The sequence below is a fragment of the Ornithorhynchus anatinus genome, chromosome 2 (genome assembly GCF_004115215.2).
Source record: "Ornithorhynchus anatinus isolate Pmale09 chromosome 2, mOrnAna1.pri.v4, whole genome shotgun sequence".
In the NCBI taxonomy this organism is placed as follows: Eukaryota; Metazoa; Chordata; class Mammalia; order Monotremata; family Ornithorhynchidae; genus Ornithorhynchus; species Ornithorhynchus anatinus.
The window spans coordinates 85,835,851-85,858,172 of NC_041729.1; the positions used below are offsets into that span (position 1 = coordinate 85,835,851).

General features: G+C 42.0%; 1 long non-coding RNA gene across 1 annotated transcript in view; it reads right to left on the reverse strand.

Moving 5' to 3' along the window:
• Window positions 1-19,731, reverse strand: part of LOC114806373 — a 189,631-nt gene extending 169,900 nt beyond the window's left edge. The window contains exons 1-2 of the long non-coding RNA XR_003754401.1: window positions 19,681-19,731; window positions 998-1,092 (exon numbers count right to left, since the gene is read on the reverse strand). This is a non-coding gene — a long non-coding RNA (uncharacterized LOC114806373). The remainder of the gene's footprint in view (window positions 1-997; window positions 1,093-19,680) is intronic.
• Window positions 19,732-22,322: the final 2,591 nt, after the last annotated feature.

Genomic DNA, 22,322 nt, shown 5'->3' on the forward strand with positions numbered 1-22,322 from the left:
TGGCAGACACGTTCCATGCCCACAGTGAGCTTACAGTATAGGAGGGGAGATGGACATTATCCTGAGTAATTTATAATGTGTACATAAATTCTCTGGAGCATCCGCCAATTGTCCAAAGGTCACAGATACTTCAGTATTCCATGAGTATGAGAGCATGCAGCAGTCAAATTAAATCCTGTATTATTTAGATTTCCTTTAATGCAGATTTCCTGTAATGTAGATTTCCTATCAACTGATGGAGGAAAGGAAGAGCAGCTATCTGGCTTCTAATAAGACACAAATGTGTGTGGAGCGTGACATACTGTATAAAATCAGGCTGTAAACTAGACCCTAGATCATTCTTAAACTGACACAATATCTTAAGAATGCTTGTTCAAGGAAATTCTTTATTCTAATTTCATTTCCATCTGCTATTGCTTAAAGTGACATTATCGATGATGCTTACTGCCCTGGTAACCTAAATGTTTAAACTTACTAAAAAGCTCATTTCAAAAGAAAATTTTGCACTTGTAGAGTCCACATCTTTAGAGGCTGCAGGTTGAGGTAAACATATCAGCTCCAAATAATCCAACCAAATAGAGCATGTTTGGAGGAGGAAGTGAGAGAAAGATTACTTCTTGTAACTCTCAGTTCTTTTTCAGAGCATCTGCCCCACATCCTGTGGTGTTCACATTCCCACAAGCTGAAGGCATAAGTATCTAGTATTTCTCAAGTTACCTCTAAACAGGAAAAGGCACTTGGTTCTCATTCAGTCCAAGAACCAAGATTTCATTTTAATGTTCATGAGAAGAGGACAGATTAGGATAAGCAACTTTTCTTCACTGCTATCTCTGCTTCCAAGTCAAAGACTTTTTTTCTACCACAGGATATCTCATTCGTTCACAAGCAGCCTTTAAAAGTAGAATCTTCAGTCTGGGAGGCTCATTATTTTTCCAGTGCAATCATTATTATGAAGGTGACTAGCTTCATATTATTTGTAGTCAGAGAAAAAACTCACCCACTGTGTTCATTTCATGTACACATTCCTTGTATAGCCCGTTGGCACTAGTTGCATCAAGAGGATCATCTGGGTGAACACTTCAGTTCCGTTCCCTAAGAGAAAGACAATCACACAGAGAAATTTTGGTTATTTCTTTGGGTGGCTTGTTGCTCTTGATCAATGCTGATGAAAATAAGACATTTAGTATGTTTTCAGAATTATATATAAACTGAATAATCATCATAAATTGAAATGGGTTCATGACTTAAAAATAGTAACTTCCAATGGTCTAACATACTAGTATTTTTCCATCATTATCATTATCATCAACATCAATTGCAAGCATTAATTACCTATTGAGCGATAAGCATGTACTAAGCAATTGAGAGAGTACAACAGGAAAGAGATGATCACTGTCCTCAAGAGACTTACAGGGTTTCTCTTTAGGGACGGACAGAATAAAATTTTGATTATTTAAAAATAGTGGATGCAGGAGGAAGAACATGTATTTCACAAAGAATATAAGAAGTGTATTAGCATAAGCCTATGAAGATATTAGAGCAACAACATGGCCTAACTGAAAGAGAACAGGCCTGGGAGTCAGAAAACGTGGGTTTTAATCTCGGCTTTGCCACTTGCCGTTTGTATAACCTTTGGGAAAGACACTTCACTTCTCTGTGCCTCAGTTTCCTCATCTGTTAAATGGGGATTCAGTACCTGGCCTCCCTCCTACTTAGACTGTGAGCTCCATGTGGGACAAGGACTGTGTCCAGCTGGCTTAATTTGTATCTTCTCCAGTATTTAGGAGGGTGCTGGACTCTATTTATTGCCATTGTTCTTGTCTGTCCGTCTCCCCTGATTAGACTGTAAGCTCGTCAAATGGCAGGGACTGTCTCTATCTGTTGCCGACTTGTTCATTCCAAGCGCTTAGTACAGTGCTCTGCACATAGTAGGCATTCAATAAATACTATTGAATGAATGAATGAAGGAATGAAAATAAACACAACAAATACTATTATTATTATAAAAATAAGTTAGGTGATGAAAGGATTGAAATATGCACAACACTCTCAAATTCTAGACATGCAACCCAGTTGAAAAGTTCTAAAGTAAGGTGTAAGGTTTCTGTTTACAATCTGCCACCTCCCATCCTTGATACACCAGTATTAATTAGATCAATGCAATGTAAATGTAGAAGTAAAGACACGGGAATTACTATCATTATTCTTCAACCCCATTATCATCAGCATGGCTACAGACAAATGTGTGAATATAAAGGAGTCTTCCTACCATTTGTAACAAGGTGTCATTTTCCTGTGGTTGAGCAAAGGAGGGAAGACACTCTCAAGCACTTGAACTTGCTGATTCTAGTTGTGAGATTAGACTCACAAAAGGGCTTCCATATTCTCAGTTTCTCAGCTTTTCTTTAAAGCTAGGCATGGTACTGTTTTGGGAAGATTGGTCTAAAGACCCCCTACAGTTAATAGATCAAAGGGTATAAGACAATTTTAATATAATTTCATTTCAATGGTAGGACAACTCTTGTCAATCACAGTGTAATTTCTGGCCAACAAACATGATTTAAACACAGTATCTTGTAGAAGGTCTGATTTCTGTAGTGACCTTGGGATTCCCTCTATGCAAACTGATGGAACACAGTACTGTTGCCATGGTGATGAAACTCAGCCTCCAGGATGAATGAATAAGGACTCATTGCTCTTCAGTACCTCTTGCTAATTTTGAGTTCTGAAGTGGGAACAAAGACATGTTCTGTGCCTTTAAGGTGGCCACCTGATCTCTTACCTTGGGTTAGTCCCTGACGGGAGCACATATAGGAATTGTAAGATATAAAGATTTCAATGGAATTTTAACTGTAGAACTGTGTTGCATGATAACATACCATTACATAGAACAGGGGAACAGTATCTTTACACCATTTTCCGGGTACAAATTTAAACAAAGTCATGGTGGTGGAACTGGAGTTTCTTAATTGAGACATTAAAAAGAGTTATAGTGTGCATTTTCCAGGTAGCACATGACAGCATGGTGTTATTATATAGAACTCAGAAAACAAACAGTTACTGTAATGGCAAATTAATTTGTCCTCTTTTAAAGTAGCAGATATTAAATGGGCTTGTCTTGACTTCAGTTGGCCCCCGCTCTGGGAACATTGTATTTGTGAATTAAGACTATTCTCAACATGTCAGGCTAGGAAGAAACTTAGTACTATGTAATTTTAAAGGAATTCTTAAAGTGTTTATGCATGGAAACTTTAGTTTAAATGGAAGGAAAATATGATCAATTGTTACACTATAACTCATCATACCCCACTGAATTTCCTTTTATCCTTAAACCTCCTGAAACTTTAAGTTTCTTTGAAAAGATATTAATATACAAAATCACCATGACTTCATAGATACCAAATTATAAAACAGGTAACACTTCATTCCCAAACAAACAAGTCAAATATGCAGAAAAAAACTGGATTCAAGTTATTTGGCTATATACCATACCATCATCGTCAGTGGTATTTATTGAACACTTACTGTGTGCAGAGCAATGTACTAAGCACTTGGGAGAGCATTTATTCTTTCCTTCAATCATATTTATTGAGTGCTTACTGTGTGCAGAGCACTGTACTAAGCACTTGGAAACTACAATACAGCAATAAAGTGAGATAATCCCTGCCCACAACAGGTTTACAGTCTTGAGGGGAGGCCAGGGCTGGGGACGGTAGGGGTGGGGGGGAGTGTACAGTGAAACAGACTTAGTTATCACATTCCCTCACAACGAGTTTACAGTCTAGGGGGGAAACAGACATTAATACATAGTTTATAATATATAATACATACATATATGCATGAGTGCAGTGGGGGTGAGGAAGGAGGTAATAGTAAGTGTGCAAAAGTCACAGATCCGAGTACATAGACAATGCAAAAGGAAAAAGAAGACTGGTGTACATGGAGTTGAGGGAGTTCTCGGCTACAGGAAAGATGTGGTAAAGGGGCCGGTGGTGAGATAGATGAGCTCTGGGCACAGTGCCAAAGTAATGGCTATAATGTGAGAAGCGAGATGAGCATGTGAAAAGCACCATGCCAGAAGCAGTATGGCATAGTGGATAGAGCAGGGGCCTGGGGGTCAGAGGGTCATGGGTTCTAATCCAGGGTCTGCCACTTGTCTGCTGTATGACCTTGGGCAAGACATTTCACTTCTCTTTGCCTCAGTTATCTCATCTGTAAAATGTGGATTGAAACTGTGAGCCCCATATGGGACAGGGACTGTGTCCAACTTCATTTGCTGGTATCCACCCCGGTAGTTAGTACAGTGCCTGACACATAGTAAGTGCTTAACAGATACCATCATCATCATCAATGTATTTCCAAATGCTTTTGTTAAAGAAATTGTGAAATGCACTGACAAGCTGGAATCTTTTTTGGAGCATCATAATCTGTAAAAAGCATTGTATTAAGTGCTTGGGAAAATACAATGCAGTTAATAGGTATGATTACTCCCTTCAAGGAATTTATCAACTAGATAAGGACACTAAAATGATTTACAGATAGGAAGAAGAAGGAAAAGTGCATAGGTAGTGGTTAGAGCTTAAGTAACAAGGTATGTAAATTGATATGCACAGAAGTGCCGTATGTGATTGTGAGTCAGAGTGCTTAGTTTGTGCAGAAATACTCCGAAGGTAGTTGGGGGAGATATGACTTGGGTAGAAGACAAATCAGTCAGTCAAACATCTTGGAGGAGATATGATTTCAAAAAGGCTTTGAAGATGGGGAGGGTTGTGAACTAGTGGATTAGAACTAAAGGGAGTTCCTGGCAGAGGAAGGAGCTGACTTCGGATGGTAAGCCATCTCAGGTGCACCAACAGAAAGGGGGTTGTAAGCAGGACCAGCTCCAGGATCAGGAGCTCAATTGGCTGCCCTCTCACATGACCTGTTGGCATGATGTAGCACCTACTGAATGATGTCTTACTTTATGCAGCCTACACAATCAGGGAAGTGCCAGGCCAAGAAGAATGGAGAATGGGGGTGGGCTCTCCACAGAGTGTAGTGATGGAGGTGCTGGAGTTTTCTGTCCCCTTCACTCCTCTTCGTGGCCCCTGGCCCAACTCTGGACTAACTGATCCCAGTTCTGTAGTAACCGGCCCCAGCACTGGACTAAGAGGCCCAGCCCTGGACTAAGTGGCTCCAGTTTGAGACTAAGGGGCTCCAGCTCGAGAGTAACTGGCCCCAGTTTGGGATTAACTAACTCCATCTTGGGACTGACCTCTTAGGTCTGAACTAAATGACCCAAGATCTGGACTAAACATTCCCAGCTCTGGACCAAGCAGTCCTAGCTCCACACTAAGCATGCCCAGCTCCAGACTAAGAGGACTCAGCTCTGGACAGCTCTAACCCCGCAGACTAGCAAGGCCCAGTATCAAGTCCCATTGACCATAAGTTCCTCCCCAGAATTTCCCTCAGTGGCCAGACTTAAGGATGAAGTGAGCAAGGCAGGAGATGCTGGCTCCCACAGGTTCAGGCATCGGTCAAGGGAAAGCTGGTTGGACAGCTCTAGGGTTGGGCCCCTCCTGAGTTCCATACCCTCAGGGAAGAGGCTAGTCTGCAGATTCCTGGACTCCCATTCCAATTGTCCCTCACTGCAGCCCTCTGCCCATCATGCCAGGGCCAGGTTCCATCCACCTATAACCCATCGATTCATTTCCGCCTCCCCTTCCATCTGTCATGTGCTGCTGCCACCGCCACATCCCCACACCATTTAACCCCTCCTCATCCAGATTTTACAGTGTCGAGAGAAAAGTTACAAATGAAATAACAAGCCTAACAACAGAGGGGACAGTGAAGGGATGAAGGAGGAAGTAGGATCACAAAAATGAAACAAGGATGCCTGTTCAACATGTGAGAAGGGGTGGTAGGGACTCTGTATGTGTAGTGGCCATGTTGATGAGGTCTCTGGTTCGGCAGCTAGCTTGACTATCCAAGAAGCAGCCATTTTTAATGCTCCACAAGGCAGGCTATCACCTCGAAGCAACTGTATACTTAGCCTATGGTCTAAAGCTGACCCTGGAACCGGCAATGAAGCACCTATCCTTCTTCCTCCAGGCCAAAACATCTTCTATGTTAATAGAGCTCAGGGAAGGGAGGACAATAACTATGGGGCAAGAAAGGTGTGTCAGGGTTCACCCTGGAAGCACTCTTTAGGTAAGGGTAAATTTATTGGCTTTCCACAAAACGGAGCCTAGGACATCATTATGTTTTTTACAGTTGGGATTCAATGCAACATTATGCTGTCATATGAAACAGGAAGGGATAGCAAATTTTCCCCCATCCCAAGGTGGACAAATGTCTAGGTGTGACCCTCGTATAGTCTACTGGACTCTATACAGGCCCACCAGTGCAGTGATAAAACTGACAACAGTTCCTCTTGCCTTAAAGCAGATAGGTTTTTATTGTTTGCTTTAATCACTTTGTTTTCTTAATTTGTTCCGTTGCTCTAATTATTTCAATCTTTCTTTCTGCAACCATCACCAGACTCCTCTCTCAGCAATTTTTAGACTATGATCCCCCTAGGGGTAGGGACACTGACTGAATTACCATCCTTGAATTGTTCAACAGTACCCAATACAGTACTTTGCCCATAGGAGACACTCAACTGAGACTGTTGAATGAATAAAGTGGTCATCTTTCATGTGCTATCACATAACTGAATGTCACTAACAGTGAAGTAATTGCTTAGTTCAAGAGTGTGAACATACCTCTACTTACAGTGCTGTGCACATCAATCAATCAGATTTATTGAGCACTTACTGTGTGCAGAGCACTATACTAAGCATTAGGGAGAGAACAATATAAAAGAGTTGGTAGACAAGATCCCTACCCACATTGAGCTCACAGTCCAGAGGGGGAGATAGTCATTGTACATAAATTACCAATACAATCCACATCCACTCCAGCCAAACACACTGTTAGAAGTCTTTCCATTCTCTCAAACTGCCACCTTGTAACTGTTTGAATGCAGAACTGCAGTTCCTCCAGGAAAGCAGAGGAGAAAGTCATACTTCAAGGAAAAGAGAAGGGATGAGGGGCTGGCTCTGCCACTGGTCTGCTGTGTGACCCCTGGACAGGTTCCTTTGATTCATTAATTCATTCATTCAACCATATTTACTGAGCACTTATTGTGTGCAGAGCACTGTATTAAGCGCGTGGAAAGTACAATACAGCAATAAAGGGAATCAACCCCTGCCCACAATGGGCTCACTAGGCTCCAGTTCCCTCATCTGTAAAATGAAGATGATAATGCTTCCCTCACCCTATTTCACAGGAATGATATGAGTTTAAAATGAGATAACAAATGAGAAAGTTCTTTGGAAAAATAAAAGAATTGTATAAAAATAAAAATACTATTAGAGAAGCCTAGACTGTAGTAAAAGATGGGGCTTCCACCAATTGCAGTGCTGCCTCAGCCCTTTGTGGAAACCAAGGATAATGTTATTGAAATCTAACCTAACTGGAGCCTCATTATAAAAAATCATAAAAGATACAATAAAAAGCTACAAAAAGCAGCTTTTCCTGTAACTGACTGTGAAACCTACACCTATTTACACATTTTAGTCAATAATTTTAGTACCCAACAGATGTTGTGGCAATGAATTTTTATGACCAACATCTCAGTTGGTGATTTCCTTCTAAAACTGATAAAGTACATTTTTCATACTACGAAGGGATTTGTCTCATGAGTTCCATTCTCTCCTTCTAGATCCTCAGGACCAGCAGCAACCTGGAAACTGCACCTTATTCCATTCAAGCAGGCCACTGTCATGCAGCACCTTTCCCCATCTCCTAAATGACATGGGAGTCACCACAATGGAATGGCATAGCTGCCCCTGGGCCCGCAGAAGAGTCACCTTCACCCTCATCATTGCCTACTTCAGCCACCCCAACCAAATGATTTGTTTCAAAGGCAGCATAGTGTATGAGAAGCAGCATGGTGTAGTGGATCGAGTATGGGCCTGGGAGTTAGAAGGTCAGGGGTTCTAATCCTGTCCCAGTCACTTGTCTTTTTTGTGACCTTGGGCAAGACATTTCATTTCTCTGTGCCTCAGTTACCTCATCTGTAAAATGGAGTTTGAGACCTTGAGCCCCACGTGGGACAGGGACTGTATCCAACCTGATTTGCTTGAATCCGCATCAGAGCCTAGAACAGTGCCCGACACATAATAAGCACTTAACAAATACCACAATTATTAGGTATTATGGTCCAGAGTTTCTATATAATGAACTGAATTGGTTACTACCACCCTTGCTGTCTGTCCAAAGCTCTTCTGATGGCATTTATCTTCTTCACATCACCCCTATGGAGTGAAGGATCATTATCCCTCTTTGACAGATGAGGAAACTGAGTCCCAGTGAGGTTAAGTGATATGCCCAAGGTCAGACAGCCGGCCAGTGGCAGAGCTGTTCCCAGAACGTGGATCTTCCAAATCTGAGTACTGCACCATTTTCACTAGGGCAGTGCTTCCTAATGGATTCTGTGGTAAGGTAAACTCACATTATAGTAAACTCACTTTGACCAATATTGCTCACAAGTGCATAACTCTTTTCATTCATTCATTCATTCAATAGTATTTATTGAGCGCTTACTATGTGCAGAGCACTGTACTAAGCGCTTGGGATGAACAAGTCGGCAACAGATAGAGACAGTCCCTGCCGTTTGACGGGCTTACAGTCTAATCGGGGGAGACGGACAGACAAGAACAATGGCACTAAACAGCGTCAAGGGGAAGAACATCTCGTAAAAACAATGGCAACTAAATAGAATCAAGGCGATGTACAATTCATTAACAAAATAAATAGGGTAACGAAAATATATACAGTTGAGCGGACGGGTACAGTGCTGTGGGGATGGGAAGGGAGAGGTGGAGGAGCAGAGGGAAAAGGGGAAAATGAGGCTTTAGCTGCGGAGAGGTAAAGGGGGGATGGCAGAGGGAGTAGAGGGGGAAGAGGAGCTCAGTCTGGGAAGGCCTCTTGGAGGAGGTGATTTTTAAGTAAGGTTTTGAAGAGGGAAAGAGAATCAGTTTGGCGGAGGTGAGGAGGGAGGGCGTTCCAGGACCGCGGGAGGACGTGACCCAGGGGTCGACGGCGGGATAGGCGAGACCGAGGGACGGCGAGGAGGTGGGCGGCAGAGGAGCGGAGCGTGCGGGGTGGGCGGTAGAAAGAGAGAAGGGAGGAGAGGTAGGAAGGGGCAAGGTGATCTAACTGAATTGACTATGATTGGGATTTTGGAAAAATATTCCCTGATCTCTAACAGTATTCTATGCAAAATACACAGTGAAAATGGACTTTTGGGGAGAACTGAGTGTGATTTGAGCAAAAGGCAATCAAGATAGTTTTCGATATTTTCAGTTGCTCAGGTATTCTTTGTACCATCTGCTTCCAATAGCCATGTTCTGGAATCTTTGCCCAGGATAGTTCGTACCAAATTTGTTTAAGGATGTAACAAAGTAATAACTAGTGAAATAAAAGTAGAGAAGCCTGGGAGTGAATCAGTATGAGTGATTGGGTGAATATGGAAAAATACTGAAGTTGGCTGAAAAAAATCTCTCCAAGGGAGAATATGTTGCTATGAAGGGCAATGTGATTCTTAATCAATCAATCAATTGTATTTATTGAGTGCTAACTGTGTGCAGAGCACTAGACTAAGTGCTTGGGAGAGAAGTCATTCTGTCCACAATGGGCTTACATTTTAGAGAGGACTTCTCAGATCATAACCAGTGAAGACATGTTGAGATCTGGTTAGAGTGAGAAAACATAAGTAATGAGAAAAGTCTTCCCTGTCCTCACCAGGTTCTGGAGAATTGCTAAGATGCTCTCACTCCCCACAGCCAGTGCCCGGAGAAGCTATCAATCACATTTATTTAGTGCTTAATGTGTGCAGAACACCATACTAAGCACTTGGGAAAATATGTGGAAAGCGAACTGTAAAGGAATTGGTTAAAAGGACAATGAAAAGAGAAGAGCCTTTGAGGAAATCTTTGTATCAACCCAAAAGTTCTCACTCACTGCCTCTCCTTCACTTTACAAGCTCTACTCACTAGAATACACCCTCTTTATGAGGTACCAGAAATGGCAGAGATAGGCAACTCTTTCATGCAGATGAATCAAGAAGAATAAAGCATTTGATGAAAATGTGAATGGAGTCATCCACTGTAAAGATGCTCATTATCATTCAGCCTTTCATGCCATTCCATGACATAAGATGCAAGTGACATCCAGAGCAATCAGTGGATGAGAGTTAGGTAAAGGGTGAAATAATTCATAGGAGATTGGAAATGCTTAAGGGGACATGAGAGAGTCCAGCATCACAAGGCCCAGGTCAACATAAAAATATCCCCATCCCCATACAGTGTTTTCTTAACAAGGAGGAAACTTAATTATGGGGAAACAACAATTTCCAGAAGAAGACCTATACAGATTAAGGTGTAAATCTCCACATTTTTTAACAGAGGGCCTGGCTTCCTCCCTCTTCTGTGTCATCTATTCACTTGGATCTGTGACCTCTGGGCATTTGATATTTGCCCCACACTCAGCCACACAGCACTTAAGCACAAATCTATAGATTATAGATGATAAATTATTATGTGTGTATTACTGACTGTCACCGCCTCTAGACTGTAAAGTCAATGTGGGTAGAGAGTGGGCCTGTCAACTCTGTTGTATCATACTCTCCCAAGGATAAGTACAGTGCTCTGTGAACAGAAAATTCTCAATGAATAACACTGATTTGTGATTTTTGCCCATTAGCAAGTAACTGACAAAATTTGATGAAGTGAATAGTAGGCCCACCTCATCAAAAATGATGCTTTTGTTCAATTTTATATTTGTAGCTCAGTTTCAATTATTTAAGATGATCCTTCACAGCTTACCAAATAATTATATACTCTTTTATTGGCAAAACTAATGGAGTCTTGTTAATACGAAACCCTGCTAAAGGACCTTGTCATTAAATCCTCACTTTGGAGTGGGGTAAAATTGCCAGCCTATTGGCAAGAATGAAAGGATTTGTGGACTAGCCAAGTGAGGATTATCGATGTATGTTACTCACTCACTGTGGTAATAATCAGTTCTTGGGTTCCTGAAGTTGAAGCTGTTAGATATCCATTAGAGTAAGATTATAGAACCTTATGTATAGACACACATTAGATCTTTTGGCCACTTCATCCTCTTGAATTGCTTTATTTGTCAACCAGTTGGACAATTGATTTAGCTCAATTATCTCCAACAGCATCAAACTTCTTTTTTTATTCAAATGTTCATGAAAAATATAGCTAGCTTTCATAGCAGGACTATCAGAATATTTCTAATTCTTACAATTCCTGAAAGCACCCATCCTGTCTCCTCTCCCACACACATACACCTACAAGCAAAAATATGAAATATTGTAAATATGTTTCCAATGTTGGAGGCTTTGGAAAAATGAAGTTAAGAAATGGAAAATCTGTCATTGTCTCCCCTCCACACTTCCATTCTTACCACCTTGTCTTGATTCTGTTAGCTTTCTGGTGAGACAGAACCAACATGATTCCCTTGAAAAGCTAACAAAAACATCAACAGAAGGGAGAGCAATCAATCAAGCAAGCAAACAATAGTATTTTTTGAGTTCCTACCATTTGGGGAGCACTGTTCTCAGAGCTTGGGAGACTATGAGAGGTAATCAATCAATGGTACTTACTGTGTGCAGAGTCCTGTACTAAGTGTTTGGGATGCAATAGAGTTGATAGACATGATCCCGGCTCTCTAGGATATTACAATCTATTGAGGGGAGACAGACATTAGATAAGCAATGTGGTCCAGTGGCAAGAGCACAGGCTTGGGAGTCAGAGGATATGTGTTTTAATCCAGGCTCTGCCACTTGCCTAATGTGTGACCTTGGGCAAGTCACTTCACTTCTCTGAACCTTAGTTACTTCATCTGTAAAATGGGGATTAAGACTAGGAGCCCCACGTGGGACAACCTGATTGCCTTGTATCCACCCCAGCACTTAGAACAGTCCTCAGCAGATAAGCAGGATGGCCTAGTGGCAAGAGCATGGTCTTGGGAATCAGAGGCCGTGGATTCTAATCCCTGCTCCTCCACTTGTCTGCTGTGTGACCTTGGGAAGGTCACTTCCCTTCTCTGTGCCTCAGTTACCTCATCTGTAAAGTGGGGATTAAGAGACTGTCAATTTAACATGGAATAACCTGATTACCTTGCATCAATTTCAATGTTTAGAACAGTGCTTGGCACGTAGTAAGTGCTTAACAAATACCATCATTATTATTATAAATTATAGATAGTGAGAGCAACAATGTATAAGGAATGTGTACATAAGTCCTGTGCAGATGGTGTTGAGGTACTGTGCGAATGGTGTTGGGTTGAATATCAAAGTATCTAGTAGGAATGGACCAAGTGCATAAACAATGCAAAAGGGAGGGAGGAAAGAGTGGGGGCAGCATGGCCTAGTGGCAAGAGAATGGGCTTGGGAGTCAGAGGATGCAGGTTCTAATCCAGGCTCTGCAACTTGCCTGATGTGTGACCTTGGGCAAGTCACTTCACTTCTCTGTGCTTCAGTTCCCTCATCTGTAAAATGGGGATTAAGACTGTGAGCCCTATGTGGGACATTGACTGTGTTCAACCTGCTTGTATCTTTCCCAGAAATTAGAGCAGTGATTGGCACATAATAAGAGTTTAATGGAAACCATTATGTACAGTGTTCTGCATACAGTAAACCCTCAGTGAATGAATGAATTCATTTGAAAGAATGAATGAAAAGATTTCCTGAAGGAGATATCATTTTAGTAGGGCTTTGAAGGTGGGGAGAGAGGTGGTTGGTCAGATATAATGGGGGAAAGAATGCCAAGAAGGGGGAAAGACATGAGCAAGGAGTTGACAGTGAGATCGAGGTTTAGTAAGAATACTGATATTAGAGGAGTTAAATGTGTGGACTTTGTTGTATTAGGTGAGGAGCGAGGCTAGGTAGAAGCCGTAAAGCTAATTATGTGCTTTAATGTAGACGGTGAGGAATTAGCGTTTGGTGTGGAGGTGGATGGGCAACCATGAAGGTTTTTGAGGGATGGAGATATGTCCAGAGAATGATCTTTTAGAAAAATGATCTGGTCAGCAATAAATTCCAATTTTACAGATGAGAAAACTGAGGCACAGAGAAGTTAAGTGACTTGCCCTGGAGCACACAGCAAGCAACTAGCAGAAACGGGATTGAAACCCAAGTCAGAAATCAGGTCCTCTGATCTCTAGGCCCACGCTTTTTCCACTAGCACTGTTTCAAATAGTTTCTCTCTGCAGGATGTTACTCTTCCATTCCATTTTACCACTTTATTTATAATAACTGCTGGGGAAATGTAGCTCAAGACCTATTGCCCAACCAGTATGCAAATTATGCAATAATAGTACCAGAATCAGGATCTTTAAAGTAAATAAGATCTCTCACATTTAATAACTTTGTAGAGATTGATTTGGCTCCGATAGAGATAGCACAAGAATTTGTCATACCAAATGATGATTAGCATGTTGACTATCTTTTTTGCAATTTAACTTAGTTGTTACTCCCTGTTTCTATTGTTCAGTCTCTAAATATGCTTTCCTCTAGGATAAAAACTAAAATTTCCCAAGATTTCCTGAAGGTATTTAATATTGAAAAAACATTGCATGCTATTCATCAGATGTGTCAATTCAGAAAACAAACAACCATCACTCTTCTTCATCTTCCCTAGTTCTTATGGATTTCCCAGAGCAACTGTCCTGAGAAGGGAGTAAGACATCCAATATATCCTCATTGAGAAAACTGACTCATGATGAAGAGGATGTCTAAATCCATCAACCAATCAATAGAATTTATTGAGCATCTAGAGTATGCTAACCACTGCACTATATACTTGAGGGAGTAGAGTAGAATTGATATACATGATTTCTGCCTTTAATCTAGAGAGGGAGACAGACACTGAAATAAGTGAGAGATATGACAAAGTAATAGAGTATTTGGAAGCAGTGTAGCCTAGTGGAATGACTATGGGTCTAGGCATTAGGGGACCTATGTTCTAATACTGGCTCTACCAGTTGTCTGCTCTGTGTGACTTTGGTCAAGTCACTTCACTTCTCTGTGCCTCAGTTCCCTCATCTGAAAAATGGGAATTTAATCTTTTTTTTTTTTAATGGTATTTGTTAAGTACTTATTACTTGCCAGGCACTGTACTAAGTGCTGAGGTAGATACAAGCTAATCAGGTTTGTCACAGTCTATGTCCCAGATGGGGCTCACAGTTTTAATCCCAATTTTACAGATGAGGGAACTGAGACACAGAGAAGTGAAGCAATTTGCCAAGGATCATACAGCCAACATGTGGCAGAACAAGTATTAGAACCCAGGTCCCTCCTACTTGGACTATGTGTCTTGTGTGGGATTAAGGCTGTGCCCAATCTGATTATTCTTCTATCTAACTCATCACTTAGTACTTAGTGCTTGGCATATAGTAAGTTATTAACAAGTACAATAACGATAATGATAATAATAATAGTAATATGGGAGTATTGAAGCGGCAGTTGGAAGATACAAGAAATAGAGTATATGAGATTAATACCTAAGGTATTTTTGAGAACTGGGGGAGATACAGGCAGAATGACATTTTAAAAATATCCAGGCTGCAGCGTAAAATTTGGAAAGGACAGGAGAGAAACTGGAAGCAGGGAGAACTGGGGAGAAAAAAAGATGCTATAGTCAAGCCAGGATATCAGAAGCGCATGGGGCAGTTTAGTGGTTAGTTGGATGGAAAGGGAAGAGTGCATTCTGTAAGTGTTGTGGAGGAAGAATCAATAGTGATAAACTGAAGATAAGGGCTGCAAAAATGAAAGAAGTTAAGGAGAGTGCCAAGGTTGCATCCTAGAAAAAGGGGAGAATGATGGTGCTGTCAACTGTGATGTAAAAGTTAGGTGGAAGGCATTCAAACACATAACTTCCTGGAGCACTTAGTACTAACCCTTCTACACTTCCCCTTTTCCTTCTGTTTGTAAATTATTTTAATGTCTTTCTTCCCCACTAGTAATTGTGGTATTTGTTAAGTCCTTGTTATGTGTCAAACACTGTACTAAAAGCTAGGGTAGGTGCAAGATAATCAGGTCAGGCACGATCCCAAACCCACATGGGGTAAGGGTCTATAGGGGAGAGAGAACAGGCACTCAAATGTGAAATCTGAGGCACAGAGAAGTTAAGTGACTTACCCAAGATCCTCCAGCAGGCAACTTTCGATTTGACTGGAATGCATATCCTGCCGACCTCAGAAGGACAAATCAGAGTCTCCAAATGCTATGTGTTCCCTCTGTTTCCCCAAATTTAAGGCATAAATTGCCATAAAGCACCAGTGACCGAATGCTCGTTAATTCTGACAATCCACTGACAACCAGTTAGGAGATTAGTTGAGGCTGTTTTTCTTTTACATTGTATTTGGCAGGCCTCATCCTTCGCTGATCAAAAGCAAGTTCTCTTGTAAACAGGAAAATGTTTTCAGGACATTAGCCCATATCAGGGGCGACTTGGCTGCCTTTTGACAATTTTTAATCTAAAATGGAACAGCAGGTTATTAAGTTCAGAGAATCACCTGCTGTGCCAAGACACCAGGCACACTAGAATAGTTGCCACACTTCCTGCAGCACTTGTAGACAAGCTGTTCAATGGAACCACAATACAATCCTAATACTTAAAACCCCCAAGATTTCAGTGCTATTTTATTTATTATCTGAGTGGCTTCCCTATATGCAATGTGCAATAATCCGCTTGCACATTGACTGCTTCACACTAATGGCTCTGAAGGAGCTGCTCTGATGTATTTTGTCATTTAATATTAGGTTTACTATGCAAAACATAGCTAAATCTTGACAGGCTCCATAAAAACCTATTCTAAATGAACCATTACATTGTTCGCTGTCAATGTACAGTAACAATACACTACTGCACTATGAAGCTTGGAGAAACAGCAGGAAAGGACGAGAAAAGCATCTGAAAGGAAGTGAAAATTCAATTCCTAGACTAAGGAGAGAGGATTGGGTGATCCTGTTGACCATTCAGTGGGGAAGCTGGAGAAAAATGAAACTAGAACATTTAAGCTGAACAGATTTCCCTTGGCCCCAGGGAATATAGATGTGGTGAGCCCACAATAAGCTGCTTTACTAATAATAATAATAATGTTGGTATTTGTTAAGTGCTTACTATGTGCAGAGCACTGTTCTAAGCGCTGGGGTAGATACAGGGTAATCAGGTTGTCCCATGTGAGGCTCACAGTCTTAATCCCCATTTTACAGATGAGGTCACTGAGGCACAGAGAAGTTAAGTGACTTGCCCACAGTCACACAGCTGACAAGTGGCAGAGCCGGGATTCAAACTCATGACCTCTGACTTCCAAGTCCGGGCTGGAGGTTCTGGGATCAAGGAGAGAATTGGAGATGAAGAACTGAAGGCAGCGGGTTTAGACAACTCGCTCAAGGGATTTGGAACGGAATGGTAGAAGGGAGATGGGGCAATACCTGGAAGGAGCCATGGGGTCAAGGGAGGTGTTTTTAATTTTTTTAGGATGGGGAAAACATGGGAATTTTTGAAAATGGTGGGGGAAAAGCCACTGGTGAACAAACAGTTGAGGCTCACGGTTAATCCCCATTTTACAGATGAGGTAACTGAGGCACAGAGAAGTTAAGTGACTTGCCCATAGTCACACAGCTGACATGTGGCAAAGCCGGGATTCAAACTTATTAATGACTGTTTGTCATCCCACAAACAACAAGGAAGAGATCCCTGAATGCCCTGAGGGGATCTACCTGAGGGCAGGTGATTGCTGGCCTGTGGGGGCAGAGCACTGAGGGAGGCAGGGCTTTGTCTCCTTGTTCTACCCAGTAACAGGCCTGGATCAATCAATGACTGCCATGTAGAGACATAGATGTGATACTTAAGACAGATAAAAGGTCCTCATTGTGAGACACACAGAGGCACACAGGAAAGAGGGGCAGAACCCTGCAGTGAAACAAGAAGGAAGCATGGTTAGAGCAGCAGGAGAGCAGCACTTAATAATGTTGGTATTTGTTAAGCGCTTACTGTGTGCTGAGCACTGTTCTAAGCGCTGGGGTAGACACAGGGGAATCAGGTTGTCCCACGTAGGGCTCACAGTCATTATCCCCATTTTACGGATGAGGTAACTGAGGCACCGAGAAGTTAAGTGACTTGCCCAAAGTCACACAGCTGAGCCGGGATTCGAACCCATGACCTCTGACTCCAAACCCCATGCTCTTTCCATTGAGCCACGCTGCTTCTGTACTTGGAAACAGTACAATAATAATAACTGTGGTATTTGGTAAGCGCTTACTATATGCCAAGCACTGTTCTAAGCGCTGGGGTAGATATAAGGTAATCAGGTGGGACACAGCCGATATCCCTCATGGGGCTCACAATCTTGATCCCATTCTTACAGATGAGGTAACTGAAGCACAGAGAAGTTAGATGATATGGCCAAGGTCACACAGCAGACATGTAGCATTGGGAGAATGGGCTCCTTTGACCATAGGCTGGTATTGGACCTTTGGTGGAATGGAATGAGTGAGTGAGTGAGTGAGTGAGTGAGCATGTGTGTGAACGGGTCACTCCCTTGCACGTTGTTAAAACTAAATAAAAACTTTCCACAGTAACCTTGGTGATCAGAGGTGTGGTTTGAACTCTACTATGTGTCACCAAGGCTCCCCCAATCCAGAAAGGTCCTGGTGGTTATGAACCGGGGCTTTGCAGCAATAGATGTGAAGCCTCCAAGTTGACTCATTCATTCAAGTGTATTTATTGAGCGCTTACTGTGTGCAGAGCCCTTTACTAAATGCTGTGCCCTCTTATCCTCAGGTGAAGGGCCATGAAAGCTAGGGGACAGAGTACAAGTGGAGAGAGTCAGAGAGGAAAAGAGATATAGAGGGGGTGAGAAGAGGGACAAATAGAGGGGCAGACAAGAAATGAAAATGAAAGGAAGAGAAGGCCAAAGTAAAGTCTCACTCATTCTGCCTCCACCCCCCAGGCTAGTGAAACAGGAACTCTAAGTGCACAACTTGGGCGGCTTCCCATTGGGCATTGGTGACAGCAGCAGTGGCAGTGCCGGTGGTGATTCCTGAAGCATGAGTGGGAGTTTTGGGTGTGGCCAGAAACATGCTCCAACCACATGGCAAACCCTCATGTATGGTTCTTGAGACATAGTCAGTTTTGATGCAGCAGTAACAATTGATCAATCAATGGTATGTATTGAGTGCCGACCATGTACAGAGCACTGTACTAAGTAAGTGCCTGGGAGAACTGGTAGACATGTTCCCTGCCCACCTCGAGCTCACTTGTCAGCTCTGTGACTTTGGGCAAGTCACTTAACTTCTCTCTGCCTCGGTTACCTCATCTGTAAAATGGAGATTAAGACTGTGAGCCCCACGTGGGACAACCTGATTAGCTTGGAACTACCCCAGCGCTTAGGACAGTGCTTGGCACGTAGTAAGCGATTAACAAATACCATTAATATTATTATTATTGTAGTCTAGAAGGAGAGACAGACATGAATACAAATAAATGAATAAATGATGACCAGTCAAGCCTCCATAGGCTCCTCCCTGATGAAGTTCCAGAACAGTCACTGCCCTTTACCCTTCCTCCTTGTTCATTGCCTTCCAACTTCAACAATCCCCTCATCACTGTCACTGAAAGATGCACCATGGCCTAGAGGATAGAGCATGGTCCTGGAAGTCAGAAGGACTGGGGTTCTAATCCTGGCTCTGACACTGGTCTGCTGTGTGATCTTGGGCAAATCACTTCACTTTTCTGTGCCTCAGTCACCTCATCTGTAAAATAAGGATTAAAATTGTGAGCCCCATGTGGGACAGGGACCGTGTCTAACTGGATTAACTTTTATCTACCCTAGTACTTAGTACACTACCTGGCAGGTAGTAAGCACTTAACAAATGTCATATATAAAAAAAGATGCAAAGAAGACAAACATTTGTTTTCAATACAGTAGATTAATTTATTAACACAATTAAAAAATAAAAACTCCATTGAAGAGAGAGGTTTAAATAATAATAATAATGTTGGTATTTGTTTAGCACTTACTAAGTGCAGAGCACTGTTCTAAGTGCTGGGGTAGATACAGGGTAATCAGGTTGTCCCACGTGGGGCTCACAGACTTAATCCCCATTTTACAGATGAGGTAACTGAGGCACAGAGAAGTTAAGTGACTTGCCCACAGTCACACAGCTGACAAGTGGCAGAGCCAGAATTCAAACCCATGACTTTGACTCCCAAGCCGGGGCTCTCTCCACTGAGCCACAATGCTTAAATAGAACAAGGTATTTTATGACAGTCTTCATTAATGTGTAAAAACCACTACTGCAATCAACAGACCAAGTTTCTTCTTCAGGAGCTTCTCATAAATCATAATCATATTAAACCTCTTCCATTATTCAATCTTTTGATATTAAGCTGTTACTTTAAAATTAATGAATGAATCAATCAATAAATTGTATTTATTGAGTGCTTACTATTGCAAGGCACTGAACTAAGTGCTTGGGAGAGTACAATACAATCGAGTTGATAGATAAATTCTCTGCTCACGAGTTTACAGTCTAAACAACACTTTAGTGATATTTACCTTTGCACTGTATAGCACTTAAAGGAATTTCATCTTATTCTTCCCAAGATTCTGGAACAGATAAAAATAACATGCATGACTCTGGGAAAACGTACTGTCTGATAAAACCATTCATAGTACATGGGGAAGAAATGTGTCCTAGTGGATAGAACAGGGGCCTGGGAGTCAGAGCCCTGGGTTCTAAACCCAGACCTGCTGTGTGAACTTGGGCACATCACTTAACTTCTCTGTCTCTCATTTCCCTCATTTGTAGAATGGGGATTTAATACCTATCTATTCTCCTCTAACTTAGACTGTGAGCCCCCTGTGCGACCTGATTATATCTACCCCAGTTCTTAGTACAGTGTTTGGAAGATTGTAATCTGTTAAAAAATACCACAATTATCATTACTATCCTTATTAAACTACATTGTCAAGGAACAAAAATCAGTTGGTCTTGGGGTATTTGCCTCTGCTGAAAACAAAACAAAACAAAATACCCCAAAACACAGCTCCTCAAATTAGGAGTCAAAGCCACCATAGTAGTTTTTGATTATCAATTCCCTTTCATTCTACCTCACTCTAAATCTGGAGAGTTTTATTTTGATGGCTAATCTCCTTACCACATTGGTTGGCTAGTACAGTTCAGAGGCTAGTGCTTTTATACAATTTAATGTATTTGGTGAGGCTCTGGAGAGAGGTGTGAGGCTTCAGAAAAACTAAATGCAATAAAAGTAACTGAACTTAGAGTAAAAGGTAAAATGAGATTATTGAATCAACACCACCCTTACCCTGCCCTATGCCACTGAAGAAACTTTGTTGGAAATCACTGCTCCCAAAGTGCTTACAAATAGCCTGGAGGTGGACTAGCAGCAGAAAGTGTTTTGGAATCCTTTGTGGTTACTTGTTCTCTGGACTTCTCCTTCCTAATGATCCCAACCCCAGGAACAAACAATTAAAGTAGTTTAAAGCACTGCACAATTTGTGGCCCAAAAATCATTGAGAAAGAAGAAAGGAGAATTGAGAAGTGAGAAAAGATGTGCGATTTTAAAATTATAGGGATTTCGGGCTTCATATAGTAATCATACATATTTGCACCTGTTATAACATTTGTAAATAGAATTAAGTGAAATAGATCTAACTAAAAGAACACATTCTACTAAGCAATAACATGATTGCAGGTCTTTTTACCTGACAGAATTTGCTTTCACCATGTTTTCTTTTACAAGAGTTATAGTAAATCTAGAAATTGATACAGCACTGGGCCTGGGAGCTAGGAGACCTGGACCCTCCTTTCACTTTATCACCACAGACATGTAAATTAATCCTTTTCTCTCTATTTCTATTTTCAGATCTGGGCAAGGGGATAATAATTCTCATCTTGTTCCTAGTTTACAGGGTGCTATCAGAATTAGTCATTCACTAGAGTGTTCTGGGATTCAGTACATATTGAAAAGGAATGATAAAATCCTAATAAAACACTTTTATCTTTTGGGAGATAACACTGAAGAGGGGTGACCTGAGTCTCCAAACTGCATCTCTTAGTGAGAAGTTTCAAATAGTCGTGGAGGACAATTCTTTTCAAGTGCAAGGTGTGTAAACCCCAATGTGGACCGTTTGGACATGGAAATAAGGGGTATGCTGTTGACTGCCAATTCAACCTATCAGTGCTATGTATTGAGCCTTTACTATGTGCAGAACCCTGTACTAAGCACTTAGGAAAGACAAATAAAATAAAGTGGATAGACATTTCAATAGTATTTATTGAGCGCTTACTATGTGCAGAGCACTGTACTAAGCGCTTGGAATGAACAAGTCGGCAACAGATAGAGACAGTCCCTGCCATTTGACGGGCTTACAGTCTAATCGGGGGAGACAGACAGACAAGAACAATGGCAATAAATAGAGTCAAGGGGAAGAACATCTCGTAAAAACAATGGCAACTAAATAGAATCGAGGCGATGTACAATTCATTAACAAAATAAATAGGGTAATGGAAATATATACAGTTGAGCAGACGAGTACAGTGCTGAGGGGATGGGAAGGGAGAAGGGGAGGAGCAGAGGGAAAGGGGGAAAAGAGGGTTTAGCTGCGGAGAGGTAAAGGGGGGGTGGCAGAGGGAGTAGAGGGAGAAGAGGAGCTCAGTCTGGGAAGGCCTCTTGGAGGAGGTGAGTTTTAAGTAAGGTTTTGAAGAGGGAAAGAGAATCAGTTTGGCGGAGGTGAGGAGGGAGGGCGTTCCAGGACCATGGGAGGACGTGACCCAGGGGTCGACGGCGGGATAGGCGAGACCGAGGGACGGTGAGGAGGTGGGCGGCGGAGGAGCGGAGCGTGCGGGGTGGGCGGTAGAAAGAGAGAAGGGAGGAGAGGTAGGAAGGGGCAAGGTTGATGTAGAGCCTTGAAGCCTAGAGTGAGGAGTTTTTGTTTGGAGCGGAGGTTGATAGACAACCACTGGAGTTAAGAAGGGGAGTGACATGCCCAGATCGTTTCTGCAGGAAGATGAGCCGGGCAGCCGAGTGAAGAATAGACTGGAACGGGGCGAGAGAGGAGGAAGGGAGGTCAGAGAGAAGGCTGACACAGTAGTCTAGCCGATCTCTGAGCAAGGGGAGAGAAATATTCAGATAAATTACAGAAAATGGAAATGGTGTACATAAGGGCTGTGGGAT